We start from the raw sequence: 22128 nt of genomic DNA, 5'->3' as shown, positions 1-22128 counted from the left end.
AGTGAAATTGGAAAATTACAAATGATCAAAACATTTGAGGTTTCACCTGCAACCATCAGAGCACATATTAAAGATATGTGCTTTCAAAAATCAGAGTATGTTCACCATGGCCAGATATGTTAAGAGTCATGATTTCAAATAATTCTAACTCATAAACCTAAATTTCGAAGTTGCTGGAAGGTCCAAATGAGCCTGTGGAGGAACAGGACTTCAACACTGTGGGGGATCGATAAATAATTTGAGTGCTTCTCCCTTAACAGGATAATGAGTGGGGGATCATTGCAGTACAGATCACGCCAAGCAGGGATGGTGGTGAAAGTGCATAGTTTTTACCTACTAGCCTGAGTAGTGAAAGTGACCTGAGAATGTTCTCATGAACTTGCTCAGTGTGGAGACATACATGCAATTGACCAAAGGTCCAGGAGGGAACGAAGGAACAACTGGGTCTGTGGGAGAAAGTATTCCCAAGCAAATTAAATAGTGAAATAAACTCCAAAATCCAAGAAGTGCAGTTGAGACATTAACCACATCAATTCCAATATTAACCTGAAAATATAGATCATTTCTGGTGAAATACCATTGGTTAATCCATTCATTCTCTTTCCATAAGGAAATATTTATAAACATTCAGTCAAAAGTTGTATTTTATACATGTTGCAGTCCTCAGGATACAGGGATGCTTTGTTAACCTGGGCTTATCAACCACGGTGGTAAAAGTGACTGTGCTGGGCTGGGGATGTGGCTCAAGCGGTAGCACACTCACCTGGCATGCAGGCGGCCCGGGTTCGATCCTCAGCACCACATACAAACAAAGTTCTTGTGTCCGCCGAAAACTAAAAAATAAATATTAAAAAAATTAAAAAAAAAAAAAGTGACTGTGCTTCCCCCAAATTCCATATCCTGGGTGTTTTCCTGAGCACTGTGGGATATGGAGCAGCAACCTTGACCTCTACCTCTTGCATGCCAGCAGCTCTGCAAAAGTTGTGAGAGCCACAGATGTCTCAGATCACTGCTGTTTGACCCATGGGTAGGGAGAGGGGTGAAAAGTTCCCCGGTGAGAAACCCTGTGTTGGATGAGTGTTTAGCAGGCAATGACTTGGAGGAAGGATGTGTGCCATGAGTACTTCAAGACAGAAGTTTGAGAACACAGGGTAGCATGCCTACGAGAAGGATCATGCTTTTCAGAGATATCAGACTACCGAAATGTAGGTTGAAGATGAAACCCAGTCTGGGGCTCAGAAGAAAACTTGCCTTATAACCTGCATATTTGTCTTTCACACAGGCCACTTGTCCCCAGCTCAGTACCCTAAAATGCAGTGATATGGATTGAATTTCACCTTCTTTCTCCACCTACTATTTTGATATCTTGTTCCCAGGAATCCTTGGAATCCAGGCCCAGGAAGTGTCTAAGGAGACCCTGATATGCAAGAAAACTGGACATTTCATCACCCTTTTCTCCTCCTGCAATGTCACTATTCTTGCAGAAGCTGTATCTTATAAATAATTTTAAGTGATTATTTGATTTTTCATTGCAGGCCTAGTTTACCTCATGACAACTTCTAAGCCATCATCAAGCTAATGTTTTGGGGCTGTGGGTATAGCTCAATGGTACTGCACCTGCCCAAAATGCAAAGACCTGGATTCCTTCCCCAGCACTGCAAAATAATAATAATAACAAGATGATGATTCCAAGCAACACAATATTTGGAGCTTTCCTCATCTCTCAGCTGTGTATTGGTGTCCTGGGAAACGCACTGCTCTTCCTGTTATATGCCTACACCTTCTTAGTTAAACCCCATCTGAAGAAGCACATCGATCCCATAGTTATGCACCTGATGTTGGCCAATGCTTTGACCATCATGTTCACGTTGGTACCAGATATTGCATCCACCTTTGGAGTAAGATGGTTTTTGAACGAGGTTGGTTGTCAGACAGTTTTGTTCTTATACAGAGTGACGCGGGGTGTTTCCATCTGCACCACCTCTCTGCTGAGTGCATTTCAAGCCATCACTGTCAGTCCCAGTAACTCTAAGTGGGCGTGGCTTAAATTAAGTACCCTAAATGGAAGTATCCCTTGTTCCTTTTCTTCTGGGTCCTCAACATGGTTGTCTACTCTCATGTCATTGAAACCATTACAGCCACTAGCAACTTCACTCTGATTGGTCCTGGGTATGCTCATGGGCTGCCTCTGAGTCCCTGGTCAAGCAGCTAGCATTTGAAAATGCTAATAAAGTTTGTCAGGAGATCCTCCAACCCAATCGAAAAAGGGGGACTGTTTCTGAATTTATTCACCTTTGTGAGGATGTGGATCCCACACAGATAAAGGGCTTAACACTTGCTGCAACTCTGAAACAGGTGCTACAACCTCAGTCTTGGACAGCCATTCTCACAGGCGGTGTTTCAACTGTGGTAGAACTAGGCACATGGCTCAGGACTGTGAGTCCCTGTGCCACAGGGCAGAGACCTCTCCTGGTTCGCACAGATGTCATTACCAGAGTGGCGTGCGAAAACTCCAATAGATATGGTGGGGGCAGCTGGCCACCCCGTCTAACTTCCTACTTCTCTGCTGCTGGGAAACCAGGGCGTGGCCTGCCTGGCCCCTCAAACAGTAGGGGGTTACAGTGTAAGCAGGAAGAGGTGTCACAGACTCCGATGTCATTAGGGCCGGCCATGTGGGCTCGTCACTATTACCAGCCGACTCCACACAGACAGTACAGTTATGGCCAGCTGTGGGAGTAACCCTTAACCCTAAAATGGGGCCAGAAATCGAACTCATTCTACAGTCAAAGTTCACTACTCAGCTCTCTTCAGGAGATGTATTGGTGCAAGTGATATTCTTGCCTTGCCACTGCAGGAACGGCCCAGATGAGACCTCAACAAGTCACAAAAGACAAATAAGAAAAACATGATCTCTCAAAATGTTCAAAACACAAGCACCCCTTACTTACCAAATGGTGATTGAAACTCTATTATGTAAAGCATTGTGGAATGTGTCTTCTGGAAGGAAATGTGGAGACCAATAAGAACTTTGAAGGAGTGATGGCATTAGAACCGAATAGCAGAATGAGTCCTAAAATAAAGAAGAGGATTTCTATGAAGAAGAGCAGAATAATATCAACAACCCTAAATAGGAAAAACAAAGTCAAACACCATTTTATGTTCAGAACACTAGAAAAACTAGGGATAGTAGGAACATACCTCAACATTGTAAAAGCTATCTATGCTAAGCCAAGGCCAACATTATTCTAAATGGAGAAAAACTGGAGGCATTACCTCTAAGAACTGGAACAAGACAGGGTGCCCTCTCTCACCACTTCTATTCTACATAGTCCTTTGCGGAGGTCCAGTCCCATCGGGGGGAGAGAGGATCCAGGGTGGTCCTGAAGAAGGAGTGGCGTCTGTGAAAGAAGAAGAGTTGGGACGACAGGTTGCAAGTTACGAGCAACCTCCAGAAGACATCTAATTGCCCCTGGAGGGATCTTTATTTTTATACTTTTTTTTAACAGGTGTTCTTTCAGGTAGTTAATGGATAGCTTCAAAGCCCTAAATTTTTTTGATTTACATAATTTTCAAGGGTTACAATCTTTTCTGATATATTGATTACCTAAGATATTAAGTACATTGTTCAAAATATTTTTCTGTAACCTTAGACAATCACAATGAAGCTTTTACGTTTTCTCCTCAATCACTAAGTGCTAGGTGACACAACTAGCCTACATGACTCCTGAACCATTATTCACTTCTAACTTTAAAGCATACCTATAATTATTTCATTAACCTTTAACTTTAAAGCATACTTATGATTATTGGTAAGCTTTCTTACTTCTAAACTAAAATCCCAGTAAAACTCACTTAAAGTAGTGAAAGTCTATATTTAAAAGCCTACTACTCTGAAGTGCCTCTAAAATATATCTATGTTAATTTTACAAAAAAATTCTATTTGAATTTCCAAGGTAATTTTCTTTTTTCATATGACCTATTCAACTGCTTTCTTAAAGAACTTCCTTGATCCTTGGTCAAAGCACACCAATTCTTTTTAAACAGCCACAGGGAAATGTAATCTTTAACTAAAGGGCAGGCTTTACACCTCAACTCATTTGTCATTTATATTAACTATGTGTTTTCCATTTTCATCATAAGTGTCTGCATAAAGCAAAGGAGGGTCTATTGGCTGGGGAATGTATTTTTATTAGCTTAGGTCTCCTGTATGGTGTGATCTTTCTCACACTCTCATCTTCATATTCAATGGCTCAACTGATATTTGCTTATATTTCAAATGCTTTACATCCAACTTAATTTACTCCTCCTTTTTCTACTCTACTATTAAGTTTTAGTTTTCAGAGCATATACATGTATATATGAAATATGAAATAAAATAAACATCATACATATATTACCTTTTAAAAATTAAAGGACATTCATTTCATTAAATGCTATAGTCACTTACATTAATTTATCATATCATTTCCAATTGGGTGCATAACAACTTTTTATCATATATTCATTCTGAGGTTTGTCTTATTCTATGCTATCTAAATGGTATCCTTCTGAAATGGTGTTCTGATAATACTTTTGTGACATAATACAGCAATCAAAATAATTTTTATACTGACTTTCTTCCCCTTAACCTTGAAAAATCCCTCTAATAAATCAAATAATTTAGTCATTGATCCTGCAGTTATTCTCCATAAGACTTAATATTTATGAAGAAATATAGTATTACTTTCTTTGCAGTTGTTATAAAATGTAACTTCTCGGTTTACAATAATAGCCCTCTGCAATCATGAGGAGCAAAAGTAATGAGCACAGATCTTCACTCATATGTGATCTGGAAGGCAAAGCTTTCCATGTTAAACCACACGTATGATATCATGGACTTGGTTCATATTTTTACCATAGTAAATAACTTATTTCTATAGCTATAGCATAAAAACTTTAATTTTTATATATGTTACATTTTATCACTGGTTTTATATATCTATTGAGGTTGATGATGTCTTTATGTCTTTGAATCTACTATTGTGGGTGATCACAGTAGTCAAGTTTGAACCTGAAACCATTATCACATATTAAAGACAAGGTGCACTTTCAAAAACAACAGTATGGTCATCATAGTCAATCATGGCAAGTATCACAATTTCTTTTTTTTAATATTTTTTAAATTGTAGGTAGACACAATATCTTTATTTTATTTAAGTGGTGCTGAGGATTGATCCCAGGGCCTCACACATGCCAGACCAGCGCTCTACTGCTCAGCTCCAGCCCCAGCCCAAGTATCACAATTTCAACTAAGTCAAACTCATAAAACATAAACTGCATAGTTGGTGGAAGGCACTAAATAGCCTGTGGAGGAACAGGACTCCAACACTGTGGGGGCTCAGGAAATAATTTGAGTGCTGCTCCCTTATCAGGATAATGAGTGTGGGATCATTGCAGTACAGATCATGCCCAAGCAGGGATGGTGGTGGAAGTGCAGCCTGAGATGATCTGAGAATGTTCTCATGGACTTGCTCAGTGTGGAGACACATGTGGAACTGACCAGAGGTCCAGGAGGAAATGAAAGACAGTGGTTCAGATGAAGGAACAACTGGGTCAGTGGGAGAAAGTATCTGTAAGCAAATGAAATAGTGAAATAGACTCCAAATTCCAAGAAATGTGGTTGAGATATTGACCTCTTCAATTGCACATTAACCTGAAACAATGTCCAGTCATTTCTGCTGCAATAACATTGTTGAATCTACTCATTCTTTTACCATAAGCACTCAGAAACAATCAGACCAAAGGGTAGATGTTACAAATGTCATAGTCCTCAGGACACAGGGACCTTTGTTTGGATTATCAACCACGGTATGAGTGCTGGTTGTGCTGGACATTCCATGTTATGGGGTTTGTCCAGAGCCCTGTGGGATATTGAGCAGCAGTCTTGGCCTCAATTTTCTGCATGTCAGTAGCTCTGCACAAGTTGTGCACAAGTTGTGGCTAGGTGTCTCAGATCACTGCTGTTTGACCCATGTGTTGGGAGGGAGGTGAAAAGTTTCCACGTGGAAAACGCTGTATTGCATGATTGTTTAGCAGTCAGTGACTTGGAGGAAGGGTGTGTGCCATGAAAACTCCAAGGCAGAAGTTCAAGTACACAGTGGAGTCTGTCTGTTAGAAGGATCATATTCTTCAGAGAGGCGAGACTACGGAAACACAGGCTGAAGATGAAACACAGTCAGAAGCTCATGCCAGATAACCAGCACACATGCCTTCCACACAGGCTGCATGGCCCCTGCTCACTATCCAGGAATGCAGTGATGTGGCTTGTGTTCCCCTTCTCTCTCTGCCTATTTCTGTGATCTGTTGCTCCCAGGAATCCCTGGAATCCAGGCTCTGGAACTAAGTACACCCTCACATGCAAGAAAACTTTACATTTCACCACCTTTTTTCCTCCTGCAATGTTGGTGTTCTTGCAGAAGTTATGTCTTAAAATAATTGTAAGTAATTATTTTTTTTCATTGTAGGCCCAGTTATAACTTTTAAGCCATCATTAAGGTAATATTTCTGTGCTGGGCGGGTGGTGGGGGTAGCTCAATGGTACTGCGCCTGCCCAGCATGCATGAAGACCTGGATTCCATCACCAGCAAAATAATAATAAGATAATGTTTCTGAGGGACACAGTCTTTGGGGTTTTCCTCATCTTTCAGCTGTGCATTGGAGTCCCTGGTAATTCATTCCTCTTCCTGCTGTATATGCACACCTTCTTCTTTCAGCATCATGTGAAGAAGATTATGGATCCCATTTTCTCCCTTCTCATGTTGGCCAATACTTTGACAATCACATTCACATTGATACCACATATCATGTCATCCTTTGGAGTAAGATGGTTTTGGGATAATGTTGGTTGCAAAGTAGTCTTGTATACATACAGAGTGACGCAGGGTGTCTCCCTCTGCACTACCTCTCTCCTGAGTGCCTTTCAAGCCATCACTGTCTGTCCCCGTAACTCAAATGGGTGTGGCTTAAATGTAAGCTCTCTACATGGACTTGTCCCTCATTCCTTTTCAGGTGTAGGCATCACCCGCTGGGGTTTAGTTACACTCACCTGTTCCTTTGTAATCCTACACCTTTTTGGATAGAATGTTCTAAGAAACAGTAACCCCCCCCAAATAAAAGCCCACTTTGAAAAATAAAAGCCCACTTCCAAACATGCTTGCTCTCTCTCCTCAGCCTCTGGTGACCTTCTCTTGCCCACTTTGGGGAAGCCCTGTGACCTTCTCTTGCCCCCTTTGGGGATCCTGAGGCCAGGAGACAGGGAAGCTGTCCTGAAGCTCATATAAAAGGTATTTTGTGTCTGTGTGGTATTTTGTGTCACCCCAAATTCACACGAGTGACTTTAGATCAGCTGCTTATGCTGGACGGGGGCGGCATGTTGCCACACAGAAAGATGTGCATCATGAGGAGGAAGGAAAAGAGACAAATGGACAGAAGGGCCATTGCAGGAAAGAACATCGAAACCTCCAAAATATGCTAAGGAAGCAAACATCATGGTGGATAATGACATTGAATCTGGAGAGATCTACAAAAAGACTGTTCAGACTGCATTATTTATAGGCAAAGATGTAGAAAAATATCGAAAGCAAAAAGAGAAAGATAACTCATTATGTATAAACGGTCTTTGAAAAGACTGCAGGTCATTCCTCTGCAGAGCCCTAGCTAGGAGGAGAGCAGGGATTGAACGATTAACATGCAGAGTGCATGGAGCCGGGAAGGAGAAAGACCGGAAGGCTACTCCTCCCCACCCGCTAGGCCCAGCAGTGGACCTCAGTGTTCCACACTTAGCAGCTCCCTCAGGTTCAGGAGGCTGTATATTATGTCCCTGGCTCCTTGTGCTGTTTCTGCATCACCATGACGTGAAAGGCTTTTCTTTGCTACATTCTTCTCCTATCAACTTCTGCCTCATCTCAGACCCAGAGCAACGAAATTCAGCCAACCGCAGAACCTCTGAAGCTAGGAGCCAAAATCAACTTTTCTTCCTCTACCTTGTTCTCATCAGATGAACACAAAACCCCTGTGCAGGGTGCACAGGGGCACAACCAGGATGAGTCTGTGATGTCTCCTCCCCCAGGTGAACTGCACTTATTTCTGTTGCTCTTCCATGGATCCTGGAGTTCAAGGATCTTGGGCTCCTGCAGGTCCTCGCTGATGTCTTCACTAGTTAAGAGTCTATGCAGCCGGCACCTGCAAGGTAGGCGGACCTGCGACCCACCAGCAGAACAGGCACAGCAATCCGCAGAGCGGCAGAGCCACCCCCGGAGCCCGCAAGGCAGGCAGACCTGCGACCCACCGGCAGGTCAGGCCCAACAACCTGCGGAGGGGCACAGCTGCCCCACGCGCCTGCTAGGTAGGCAGAACCGTGACCACCGACAGAACAGGCCCAGCGGCCGGCCAGACACATCGCCCCGCCCCGGTTGGGGGAGGGGCAGAGCCGCCGGGCGCCTGCAAGGTAGGCAGACCTGCGACTCACCAGCAGATTAGGTCCAGCAACCCGCGGAGCGGTAGAGCCACCCCTGGGCCCGCAAGGTAGGCACACTTGCCACCCACCGGCAGGTCAGGCCCAGCAACTCTCGGAGGGACACAGCTGCTCCACGCGTGTGCAAGGTAGGCGGAACCGTGACCACCGACAAAATAGGCCCAGTGGCCCGCCAGACACATCGCCCCGGTTGGGGGAGGGGCAGAGCTGCCAGTCGCCTGCAAGGTAGGCTGACCCGCGACCCACCAGCAGAACAGGCACAGCAATCCGCAGAGCGGCAGAGCCACCCCCCGAGCCTGCAAGGTAGGCAGACCTGCGACCCACCGGCAGGTCAGGCCCAACAACCTGCGGAGGAGCACAGCTGCCCCACGCGCCTGCTAGGTAGGCAGAACCGTGACCACCAACAGAACAGGCTCAGCAGCCGACCAGACACATCGCCCCACCCCGGTTGGGGGAGGGGCAGAGCCGCCGGGCACCTGCAAGGTAGGCAGACCTGCGACTCACCAGCAGATCGGGCCCAGCGACCCGCGGAGCGGCAGAGCCACCCCCGTGCCTGCAAGGTAGGTGCATGTGCCACCCACCGGCAGGTCAGGCCCAGCAACTCTCGGAGGGACACAGCTGCTCCACGCGTGTGCAAGGTAGGCGGAACCGTGACCACCGACAAAACAGGCCCAGTGGCCCGCCAGACACATCGCCCCAGTTGGGGGAGGGGCAGGGCCGCCGGGCACCTACAAGGTAGGCGGACCCGCGACCCACCAGCAGAACAGGCACAGCAATCCGCAGAGCGGCAGAGCCACCCCCCGAGCCTACAAGGTAGGCAGACCTGCAACCCACCAGCAGGTCAGGCCCAACAACCTGCGGAGGGGCACAGCTGCCCCACGCGCCTGCTAGGTAGGCAGAACCGTGACCACCAACAGAACAGGCCCAGCGGCCGGCCAGACACATCGCCCCGCCCCGGTTGGGGGAGGGGCAGAGCCGCCGGGCGCCTGCAAGGTAGGCAGGCCTGGGTCTCACCAGAAGATCAGGCCCAGCGACCCGCGGAGCGGCAGAGCCACCCCCGCGCCTGCAAGGTAGGCGCATCTGCCACCCACCGGCAGGTCAGGCCCAGCAACTCTCAGAGGGACACAGCTACTCCACGCGCGTGCAAGGTAGGCGGAACCGTGACCACCGACAAAACAGGCCCAGTGGCCCGCCAGACACATCGCCCCGGTTGGGGGAGGGGCAGAGCCGCCAGGCGCCTGCAAGGTAGGCTGACCCGCGACCCACCAGCAGAACAGGCACAGCAATCCGCAGAGTGGCAGAGCCACCCCCCAAGCCTGAAAGGTAGGCAGACCTGTGACCCACCGGCACGTGAGGCCCAGCAACCTGCGGAGGGGCACAGCTACCCCACGTGCCTGCAAGGTAGGCGGAACCGTGACCACTGAAAAAAAGGCCCAGTGGCCCGCCAGACACATCACCCCGGTTGGGGGAGGGGCAGAGCCGCCACCAGCGCCTGTTAGGTAGACAGACCTGCAACCGACAGAACAGGCCTAGCGGCCAGCGGAGGGGCAGAGCCGCTGCTCACGCCTGCAAGGTAGGCGGACCTGTGACCACCAAAAGAACAGGCCCACCGAAAGTACAGGCCCAGCGGCCTGCCGGCATGGTAGGCACATTGCCCCAATTGGAGGAGGGGCAGAACCACCGCCAAAGCCTGCGAGGGAGAATTTGCAACTATACAACAGCAACATAAATATATAGGGGGAAAAATCAAAAACACAACAGTTTCACCAAGCAGAAAGAAACGTGATCAGTATGAAAAGACAAGGAAAGAAAGGAACACAAGCAATGCAGGTCAACTCAACGTTAGAAGAGGTAATATCTGCAGCAGATGGAATGTCACATAAAGAATTCAGGATATACATGCTTCAGATGATCTGGAGTCTCAAGGAAGACATTAGACAGCAAAATCAGACAAAGAAAGACCACTTCGACCACTTCGACAATGAACTACATAAACAAATCCAAGAAGCAAAAGATCAATTATACAGGGAGATACAGGTTATAAAAAACAAACAAACAGAAATCCTGGAAATGCAGGAAACAATAAACCAACTTAAAAACTCAATTGAGAATACTACCAGCAGAGTAGAACACTTAGAAGATAGAACATCAGACAATGAAGACAAAGTATTTCACCTGGAGAAGAACATAGACAGCTCAGCAAAGCTGTTAAGAAACCATGAGCAGAACATTCAAGAAATATGGGATAACATAAAGAGACCAAACTTAAGAGTCATTGGGATACAGGAAGGTATAGAGGTCCAAACCAAAGGAATGAGCAATCTATTCAACGAAATAATACGAGAAAACTTCCCAGACTTGAAGAATGACACAGAATCCCAAATCCTAGAAGCCTACAGGATGCCGAATGTGCAAAATCATAAGACATCCACACCTAGACACATTATAATGAAGATGCCCAACATACAGAATAAGGAGAGAATTTTAAAAGCTACAAGAGAAAGGAAGCAGATTACATTTAGGGGTAAACCAATCAGGATAACAGCTGATCTTTCAACACAGACTCTGAAAGCTGGAAGATCCTGGAATAACATATTTCAAACACTGAAAGAAAATGGGTTCCAACCAAGAATTGTGTATCCGGCGAAATTAAGCTTCAGGATGGAAGATGAAATTAAAACCTTCCATGATAAACAAAAGTTAAAAGAATTTGCAGCTAGAAAACCATCTCTTCAAAACATCCTAGGCAAAATATTACAGGAAGAGGAAATGGAAAATATCAATGAAAACCAACAGCGGGAGGTAGTACAGTAAAGGGGGGGGGAAATAATCAAAGAGGAAAAGAAACCATGTTTAGTAACATAAATAAACAAATATGGCTGGAAGAACAACCCATATCTCAATAATAACCCTAAATGTTAATGGCTTAAACTCACCAATTAAGAGACACAGGCTAGTAGAATGGATCACAAAACAAGACCCAACAATATGCTGCCTTCAGGAGACGCATTTGATAGGAAAAGACATACATAGACTGAAGGTGAAAGGTTGGGAAAAATCATATCACTCATATGGACTTCGGAAACAAGCAGGAGTGTCCATACTCATATCAAATAAAATAGATTTCAAGCCAAAGTTAATCAAAAGGGATGAAGAGGGACACTACATACTTCTCAAGGGAACCATACACCAACAAGACATAACAATCATAAATATATATGCCCGAAACAATGGTGCAGCTATGTTCATCAAACAAACTCTTCTCAAGTTCAAGAGTCTAATAGACCACCATACAATAATCATGGGAGACTTCAACACACCTCTCTCACCACTGGACAGATCTTCCAAACAAAAGTTGAATAAGGAAACTATAGAACTCAATAACATAATTAATAACCTAGACTTAATTGACATATATAGAATATACCACCCAAGATCAAGCAGTTACACTTTTTTCTCAGCAGCACATGGATCCTTCTCAAAAATAGATCATATATTATGTCACAGGGCAACTCTTAGACAATATAAAGAAGTAGAGATAATACCATGCATCTTATCTGATCATAATGAAATGAAATTGAAAATCAACAATAAAAGAAGTAAGGAAAAATCATGCATCACTTGGAGAATGAACAATAGGTTACTGAATGATCAATGGGTTATAGAAGACATCAAGGAGGAAATTAAAAAATTCTTAGAGATAAATGAAAACACAGACACAACATACCGGAATCAATGGGACACATTGAAAGCAGTTCTAAGAGGAAAATTTATTGCTTGGAGTTCATTCCTTAAAAAAAGAAAAAAACCAACAAATAAATGATCTAATACTCCAACTCAAAATCCTAGAAAAAGAAGAGCAAAACAACAGCAAAAGAAGTAGAAGACAAGAAATAATTAAAATCAGAGCTGAAATTAATGAAATCGAAACAAAAGAAACAATTGAAAAAATTGACAAAACTAAAAGTTGGTTCTTTGAAAAAATAAATAAAATCGACAGACCCTTAGCCACGCTAACGAAGAGAAGAAGAGAGAGAACTCAAATTACTAGCATACGGGATGAAAAAGGCAATATCACAACAGACATTTCAGAAATACAGAAGATTATCAGAAATTATTTTGAATCCTTATACTCCAACAAAATAGAAGATAGTGAAGGCATCGATAAATTTCTTAAGTCATATGATTTGCCCAGATTGAGTCAGGAGGATATTGACAACCTAAACAGACCAATATCAATTGAGGAAATAGAAGATACCATCAAAAGACTACCAACTAAGAAAAGCCCAGGACCGGATGGGTATACAGCAGAGTTTTACAAAACCTTTAAAGAGGAACTAATACCAATACTTTTCAAGCTATTTCAGGAAATAGAAAAAGAGGGAGAACTTCCAAATTCATTCTATGAGGCCAACATCACCCTGATTCCTAAACCAGACAAAGACACTTCAAAGAAAGAAAACTACAGACCAATATCTCTAATGAACCTAGATGCAAAAATCCTCAATAAACTTCTGGCGAACCGGATACAAAAACATATCAAAAAAATTGTGCACCATGATCAGGTAGGATTTATCCCTGGGATGCAAGGTTGGTTCAATATACGGAAATCAATAAATGTTATTCACCACATCAATAGGCTTAAAAATAAGAACCATATGATCATCTCGATAGATGCGGAAAAAGCATTCGACAAAGTACAGCATCCCTTTATGTTCAAAACTCTAGAAAAACTAGGGATAACAGGAACATACCTCAATATTGTAAAAGCAATCTATGCTAAGCCTCAGGCTAGCATCATTCTGAATGGAGAAAAACTGAAGGCGTTCCCTCTAAAATCTGGAACAAGACAGGGATGCCCTCTCTCACCACTTCTTTTCAACATAGTTCTCGAATCACTGGCCAGAGCAATTAGACAGACGAAAGAAATTAAAGGCATAAATATAGGAAAAGAAGAACTCAAATTATCACTATTTGCAGATGACATGATTCTATACCTAGCAGACCCAAAAGGGTCTACAAAGAAACTATTAGAGCTAATAAATGAATTCAGCAAAGTGGCAGGCTATAAAATCAACACGCATAAATCAAAGGCATTCCTGTATATCAGCGACAAATCCTCTGAAATTGAAATGAGGACAACCACCCCATTCACAATATCCTCAAAAAAAATAAAATACTTGGGAATCAACCTAACAAAAGAGGTGAAAGACTTATACAATGAAAACTACAGAACCCTAAAGAGAGAAATAGAAGATCTTAGAAGATGGAAAAATATACCCTGTTCATGGATAGGTAGAAGTAACATCATCAAAATGGCGATATTACCAAAAGCTCTCTATAGGTTTAATGCAATGCCAATCAAAATCCCAACGGCATTTCTTGTAGAAATAGAGAAAGCAATCATGAAATTCATATGGAAAAATAAAAGACCCAGAATAGCAAAAACAATGCTAAGCAGGAAGTGGGAATCAGGCGGTATAGCTATACCAGACTTCAAACTATACTACAGAGCAATAGTAACAAAAACAGCATGGTACTGGTACCAAAACAGGCGGGTGGACCAATGGTACAGAATAGAGGACACAGAAACCAATCCACAAAACTACAACTATCTTATATTCGATAAAGGGGCTAAAAGCATGCAATGGAAGAAGGATAGCATCTTCAACAAATGGTGTTGGGAAAACTGGAAATCCATATGCAACAAAATGAAACTGAATCCCTTTCTCTCGCCATGCACAAAAGTTAACTCAAAGTGGATCAAGGAACTTGATATCAAATCAGAGACATGGCGTCTGATAGAAGAAAAAGTTGGCTATGATCTACATACTGTGGGGTCGGGCTCCAAATTCCTCAATAGGACACCCATAGCACAAGTGTTAATAACTAGAATCAACAAATGGGACTTACTCAAACTAAAAAGTTTTTTCTCAGCAAAAGAAACAATAAGAGAGGTAAATAGGGAGCCTACGTCCTGGGAACAAATCTTTACTCCTCACACTTCAGACAGAGCCCTAATATCCAGAATATACAAAGAACTCAAAAAATTAGACAATAAGATAACAAATAACCCAATCAACAAATGGGCCAAGGACCTGAACAGAAATTTCTCAGAGGAGGACATACAATCAATTAACAAGTATATGAAAAAATGCTCACCATCTCTAGCAGTCAGAGAAATGCAAATCAAAAACACCCTAAGATACCATCTCACTCCAGTAAGATTGGCAGCCATTAGGAAGTCAAACAGCAACAAGTGCTGGCGAGGATGTGGGGAAAAGGGTACTCTTGTACATTGCTGGTGGGACTGCAAATTGGTGCGGCCAATTTGGAAAGCAGTATGGAGATTTCTTGGAAAGCTGGGAATGGAACCACCATTTGATCCAGCTATTCCCCTACTCGGTCTATTCCCTAAAGACCTAAAAAGAGCACACTATAGGGACACTGCTACATCCATGTTCATAGCAGCACAATTCACAATAGCAAGACTGTGGAACCAACCTAGATGCGCTTCAATAGACGAATGGATAAAAAAAAATGTGGCATTTATACACAATGGAGTATTACTCTGCATTAAGAAATGACAAAATCATAGAATTTGGAGGGAAATGGATGGCATTAGAGCAGATTATGCTAAGTGAAGCTAGCCAATCACTCAAAAACAAATGCCAAATGTCTTCTTTGATATAAGGAGAGTAACTAAGAACAGAGTAGGGACGAAGGGCATGAGAAGAAGATTAACATTAAACAGGGATGAGAGGTGGGAGGGAAAGGGAGAGAGAAGGGAAATTGCATGTAAATGGAAGGAGACCCTCAGGGGTATACAAAATTACATACAAGAGGAAGTGAGGGGAAAGGAGGAAAAATATAAGGGGGGGAGAAATGAATTACAGTAGAGGGGGTAGAGAGAGAAGAGGGGAGGGGAGGGGGGAGGGGGGATAGTAGAGGATAGGAAAGGCAGCAGAATACAACAGACACTAGTATGGCAATATGTAAATCAATGGTTGTGCAACTGATGTGATTCTGCAATCTGTATATGGGGTAAAAATGGGAGCGCATATCCCACTTGAATCAAAGTGTGAAATATGATATATCAAGAACTATGTAATGTTTTGAACAACCTACAATAAAAATTAATTAAAAAAAAACATGCAGAGTGCATGGTATTGTACCTGGCTCAACAGTCCTTCAAAGTAAAATGTAAGTTCCCATCCTTCCAGGTAAAAACAACTGAAGAGATTTGTGATGGTCACAAGAGGTGCTGAAGGAAGGGTTTCAGTGGAAACTAAGAGAAAGTAAACAGTGACAGAAAAATACTCGAACAACAAAATCTCAGTGCTCAGCGTAGATGCATGTAGGCTGACGGCAGGTGTCCTCTGCAGTGGTCCTTCACGAGCCAACGCCAACGCTATTATACAGCTCTCACTTGTTCTGTGAGTAGTTCTGTTCTGTGTCCCGCACATTCGAGTGTCATTCTGTGAGCTTTCTTCTTTGTACCCAGTCGAGCATGGGCATTTTTCTCCTTCCGATGAGGTCTTCTGTCAACTCAGTGTCAATTCAGAATCCAGAACATTCATGTGTGATTCAGACCATTGTATGTGCCTCTGTGTTTCCTTAGCTCCTAAGTCCTCAGTGTGCTGATGGGCACTGGCACCTGCATGTGCAGGTGGCTTGACCAGAGGATGTCATCAAGACTTCATGAGTCATTGTCCGGGCTCCTGTGCAGGTCCAGTTTTGTTCTAGGAGGGCAATGGCATTTCCTACCCTAAATGAAACAGACCAAACTTTTCCATTTGATGATAAAATGATACAGTTTACTGAATTGGGAACACATCCTGATGAAGCTTTTGAAAAAGACACAAACAAAATTAAAAGTCACATAGATACATTGCTGATATCAAGATTCAAAAGTGAAGTGTGATTTTCAAATATGATATTAGCTGTGTAAACTGCAGGAGATAATGGAACAGAACACAAATGATAAGCCCAAAAGTAAACTGTGTGGGCAGAATGGGTCACAAGATGTGAATCACATGAACTACGAGCCAACTAAGACTTTTGAACGTCTAGTAATCAGGACCATTATAGAAACCACAGTATACTCATCAAATTGCCAAATCCCACAGCCTCCTGAACCTCATATGATTGGGAGAGTCAAGCCATTTAAATGCTGTCAGCATCTATAAAGATGTTGTTGGAATGGAGGGGAATCACAATTAATGACACACATACCTAGTGTCATTAATTCCTCTCTCTTTTATATGTTCCCCAAAGAAATGCAAGAAACTCTCTCCAATAATCACAGAAAGCCTTTCATGCAGAGGTGCAGGTCAAGGAAAGTTCATAAATAACATCTATCAATTCAGGGATGAAGGATTTAGGGCATGTTCACAGAAGGAATGCAGGGCAGCAGGAAAACGAGTAACCAGCAACTTCAAGTTTGAACTCCAGAAATTAAAAAATCCCTCTAGAAGATAAAGATGTCAATTTGAGAAGAATTCAGGCAGCATATGCCTTCTGCAAAAGCACAAGCCCATAACAGCCCAAAGATTGTACTGGTAAATTTAAATCTGCACAGGTTTTAGAAGGTGAAGGATATATGGGCAATGCAGGGATTTGGGGCCTTAGGAGAACTGACATTTCATTAGTCTTGGGAGCATGTATTTTAGATGTTGAGAGTCACAGACTTTATTTCACAATTCTACACGTTAGGAATGTGCTTTAACTACATTTATTGAGCTTCTATCACAGGTTGTATATGAAACATTTCAGAGCTCAGTTCTGGAGCACTTCCCATGTCTCCTCAAACCTGAAAGGAGACACAGGTCCACACAGGCCACGCAAGCTCCACACATGGCGGCTCCCTGTGCTGCGGGTGGCAGTTCACCCTGTGCCCTGCACCAACTTGTGCTGCATGGAGCCTGGAGGAAGGTAAAACCCACTGTGGGCGGAGGAGGCACAGTGGCCTCCTGACTCCTCAGGGTCCTGCTCAGGGTCAGCTTGGATCCAGGCTTGTGGTCATTTCCACCAGCTGTGTGGAAACTAGTCTTTAATGACTTCCTGGATGCTGAAGTTCACTTTCTGGATTCATCTTGGGGAAACCACGTTCACAGGCAGTGACTGCACTCACTCCACCTGGCAGTCCACCAGGAGAGTCCCGGTGCCCCTGGGAGAGGACCCGTTGCTCCTCCTGGGCTTCAAAATGAGGCACAGTAAACAAGGTCCTTGGGGCAACAGGGGACAGGTGAGTGATGTGCCCTGGGAGGAGAGGTCCTGTCATTCTGCCCCTGAAATACAGTTCAGGCGCAGCCTTTCCAAGACTCCTCACTGTGCAGCCCTGGGCCTGGGAGAGAGAGGAGGGGAGCCCAGGGCTCTATTCCCCCTGCCCAGTCCACACCCGGTAAGGACTGCATTTGATGTCTGGTTTCCTCCTGAATGCCCTTCCTCTCATGGTATGCCTGTATCTTCTTCTCTCTTAGTTCCATCAACTGTTCTGTTCTTTTCCACAGACACGGTTTCCCTCTCTGATCTGGTCTGTGTTTAAGTCGTGTGTACTTCTTAGCTCTCCAAATCCATCCTTCTTCAACTGAGTTTTCCTTTAACACTGAGAGCACTTGCTTTCCTCTGGGCTGGGTCCTCTCCTTCCTGATTAGAGCACAGGTGAGAGTTCCCTCCAGTCCCCCTTGACCTCAGGGTCTCCTGTTCCCTGGTCTCTGTGAGGCGCTGTCTCCATCCAGTGCCTCCCTCGATGCGGGGTTATTCTGGAGCAGTTTAGCTCCAGGGTCACTTCATTATTCCTTTTTCTGCTCTGTAGCTAGTTTTAGTTTCTCTTCCCAGATTCCTTTTACTTCTCATACATGTCCAGTTGGAGGCGCAGCCTAATTTTATCATGTAACAATTGGTATTGGATGCGGCTTAACTGTGTCATACTTCAATGGTGTTTGAATAATATTTTATGGTGGAATACAGACCTCAAGTGACTTTTATGCTGATTTTGCTCCCAGTAGCCTTAATAACCTCTCAGATGATTTATATAATTTAGCCAACAATATTGTCTATAAATTTAATCTGTGTAGGTAAAAAAATAATATTGCCTTCTTCCCAGTGATTATCAACTACTCCTTCTATATTGACAATAAAGCCCTCTGCTGTCATAAGGGGCAGAAGTAGAGAGAGGTTACCTGCACTGGTATCTGATATGAGAGAGAAGCTTTCCATATTCAACCGCAAACATGGTATTGTTGACATTATTGATATTTTTTCACAGAAACAAATCCTTTTTACTCCTATCTCTAAAACTTTTAACTTTATATGTGTGTCATTTAATCCCGTGATTTTCTGTGTCTATTGAGGTTGATGAGGAGATTTCTCCTTGAGTCTACTCCTGGGGGTGGTCACACAGCTGACCTTTCTAATGCTGAACCTCCTTGCACTTATGACAACTCACTTGCTCAGTTGTTGGAATCCTTTTGCACAGTGTGGGATTCCTGTCAGCCATGATTTTGTGCAGACTGCTTTTCATCTGGAAGTGGAAGGACACACTCTGTCATCAACGTTTCAACTACATTTCCTTCTGTTGTGAAGGCTATGCTGCCCTCACAGTGTGATTAAGAGAATCCACTTTCCTGCCCCTAGGAAGTGTTTGCAGATGTTTCTGCATCTGGTGGTTGGCATCCTTCGCTGTTGAAGCCTTCCTTGGGAATCCTTAGGAAGCCCTTTTCCCCAATATTCGATGTCATGCTGGGGAGCACTGCACTGTGCTGCTGCTGCGGGTCTGAAATCTATGGTAAGTCGAGTCTCCCAGGGTTTTCTCATGTCTCATATCTGAATTCACTGACACAATCCATCCAACATCACCTTTTCACACACATCTGCGGTTTCTCAGTGTCTTTCTCACACTGTACACCTGACACTGTGGAGCCTTCACATGGGGCAGTGGGACAGTCCCACAGGAGGGGTTAAATGCAGCAGTCTTTGCAAGGAACTGTGTTTGCCTTTGCTTTTCCTTTCTATTGAGGTTGTTTGATATTTTTCTGCTGCCTTCACAGAAATTCTCTCTCCCTCCTTTTCTAGGGCTCCTTCTGCTGTTCCTGTTCTAATGCCATCATTCTTTCACAGGCTCTCATCTGGTCTTCACATTTACTTCTGGAAGGCACATCCACAGTGCTTTGCATAACAGAGTCTGAGTCACCAGGTGGTAAGTAAAAGGTGCTTTGTGTTTTGAACATACTGAAGATCAGGGTTTTCCTGTTTGTCTTTTTGACTCCAGATGAACTGCCATGTCACAAGAGCCCTTGCACTTGGTGGCCCTCAATTCAGGGCTGGCTGCTGGGTGCATTTCCCCCCTGCTTCTCAAGTGCCTGGGGAAAATGCTGGGATCTCACAGTGACTGTGGGGGCGGTGCTTTTATAGCAATTAGGTGGAGTGTGAATTGACCTGTGGGTTTGTTGTGTCCTGACCTGGTGTGTTCCACCCACTGTGGTCCACTAAGGATGTGTGTGTTTACACCATAAATATTGATGCCATGTATATATGAGGACAGCAATTTAAGGAGTGCATTTCAATGCAGTGGGCTTTTTATACCCAGGGGTTCTGTCCCCTAAAGCACATTTCCCAACATATGGAAGGCGACACCTTTAGGTAAGTCAGTGTGCAGTTTGTGATCATCGTTGTTCCCTGGAAGTCCCTATATCTCCTTCACTGGGTGGGTCTTACTCAGTTCGTGTGCTGGTGCTGCAGGCCAGTTCATCTGCTCTGACTGGGACCCTCCAGAATCTGCTGAGGAGCTCATGCTGTTGCTTTTGACCTGTGTGCGTTTGGATGAACAGTGTGACTCTATTAGACAGCACATAGGGGTCCACCACTATTCCAGTCAACCTTAGTGTGGATCTGCTGTACAAAATTACAGCAGACCCACACCAAGACACATGAGATGTGGTATTTTTCAGTCTTGCAATCTCTGCCTTCAGCTTAGTCTGTTTAATTCAATTTCTTTTTACAGATTTCTTCCAACTTTATTGAGGTCTAATTAACAAATAATACCAATAATCTTTTAGGTGAAGAATGTGTTGACCTGGTGTACTCTGTAAAATGACCACAAAAAATCAAGTTGGTTGACGAATCAAAGTGTGTGTGTATGTGTTGAGAGTATTTAAGATCACTTTTTAGCAAACTTGAAGTACACCACACCTTAATACCATCTTCTTGTTGTATGTTACCTTGGAAGTGCTGAACTTACTTCTCAAGTGCATGAAAGTTTGTACCCTTTGATACCATGTCTCAGTTCCCAGCTCCCAACTACTGGCACCCACCTCTCTCCCTCCCTGTTCCTCTAAGTTCAACATTTTTAGGGTTCACATTCAAGGGAGATTATACAATATTTCCCTTTCTATCTGGTTTCTTTGACAAATATAATGTCTTCTAGAGTGATCCAAGTTGACACAATTGAGAAGATGTCTTCCTGCATGTGAAGGAATATTATTTCATTGTGTGTGTGTGTGTGTGTGTATCATGTATCCATCCATACATCACCATCACTTAATCCTCATGTTCACTGGTGAACACGCAGTTGTCTCTATATCTTGGTTTTATAAATATGCTGCAGTGAACACAGGAGGCAGACACCATTGAGAGACTGATGTCAATTCCTCTGTGTGTGTTGAGGCAGGATTGCCAGGGCACGTGGTTGTTGCAGTTGCAAAGTTTTGAGCCAACTCCACCCAATTTCCATCAAGGTTGTTCCATTGAACTCCCACCAGCAGTGCCCATGAGTCTGCTTTGATCCCATCTCAACCGCTGCTTGTTCCTCCTGCTTTATCATAATGGCCATCTGATGAAGTTACATCTCATTCTCATTTTGATTTTCATTTCTCTCATGGTCTGTGAGGTAGAGCACCACTTCATTTGCCTTTGTCCATTTAAAGAACTTCTTTAGAATAACTGTCTATTCATGACACCTGTCTATTAAAATAATATTCTTTTGCTCTTGAGTTGTATGATGTCCCTTTATATATTGTGGAATTAGCCTCCTGTCTAATATGGTATTTGTGAACACCTTCTCTGATTCAAGTTGCCTTTTCTACATATTCCTTTTTGTCAAGCAGTAACTTTTTAGTTTGAATTGATCCTACGTGTTTCTTTTTCTGTCACATGAATTTTTTTGTCCAAGAAATCATATGGAGACAGATCTTACATTACATCATTAATCCCATCTGAATAGATGTTTTTGTGTGATCGTAGGAAAGGGTCCAACATCATTCTTTGCATGTGGAAATCCAGATATTCCTTATTCCACAATTACAGGGATTTTCTTTCTCCATTGTGAATTTTTGATGCCCAAAGGTTAGGTGACCGTATATATATTTGGGTTTACTTCAGGAATCCTCATTCTCTTCAGTGGTTAACATTATTTTTATGCCACTAATGTACTTATTAGATTACTATAATTTTTTGATAATGTTTAAAATCACCAAGTGTAATGACCCAAAGTTTATTACATCTCAACAGAGTTTTGGCTATCAGGTATGTTTGTGGAGAGCCACATGACTTTCAGGATTGGTTTTTCCAATTCTCTGAAAACTGGTATTAGAATTTTCATTGAAATTCCATTGAAT

The 22128-nt window shown here is 43.3% G+C and overlaps 1 pseudogene; it reads left to right on the top strand.

Moving 5' to 3' along the window:
* Positions 1-1679: 1679 nt before the first annotated feature.
* LOC143384320 (vomeronasal type-1 receptor 4-like) lies at positions 1680-2212 on the top strand (annotated as a pseudogene).
* Positions 2213-22128: the final 19916 nt, after the last annotated feature.

The sequence above is a fragment of the Callospermophilus lateralis genome, chromosome 18 (assembly GCF_048772815.1).
Source record: "Callospermophilus lateralis isolate mCalLat2 chromosome 18, mCalLat2.hap1, whole genome shotgun sequence".
Lineage (NCBI taxonomy): Eukaryota > Metazoa > Chordata > Mammalia > Rodentia > Sciuridae > Callospermophilus > Callospermophilus lateralis.
Note: the sequence above shows the minus strand (reverse complement) of the source record. Positions and strands in the feature narration are given on the sequence as shown.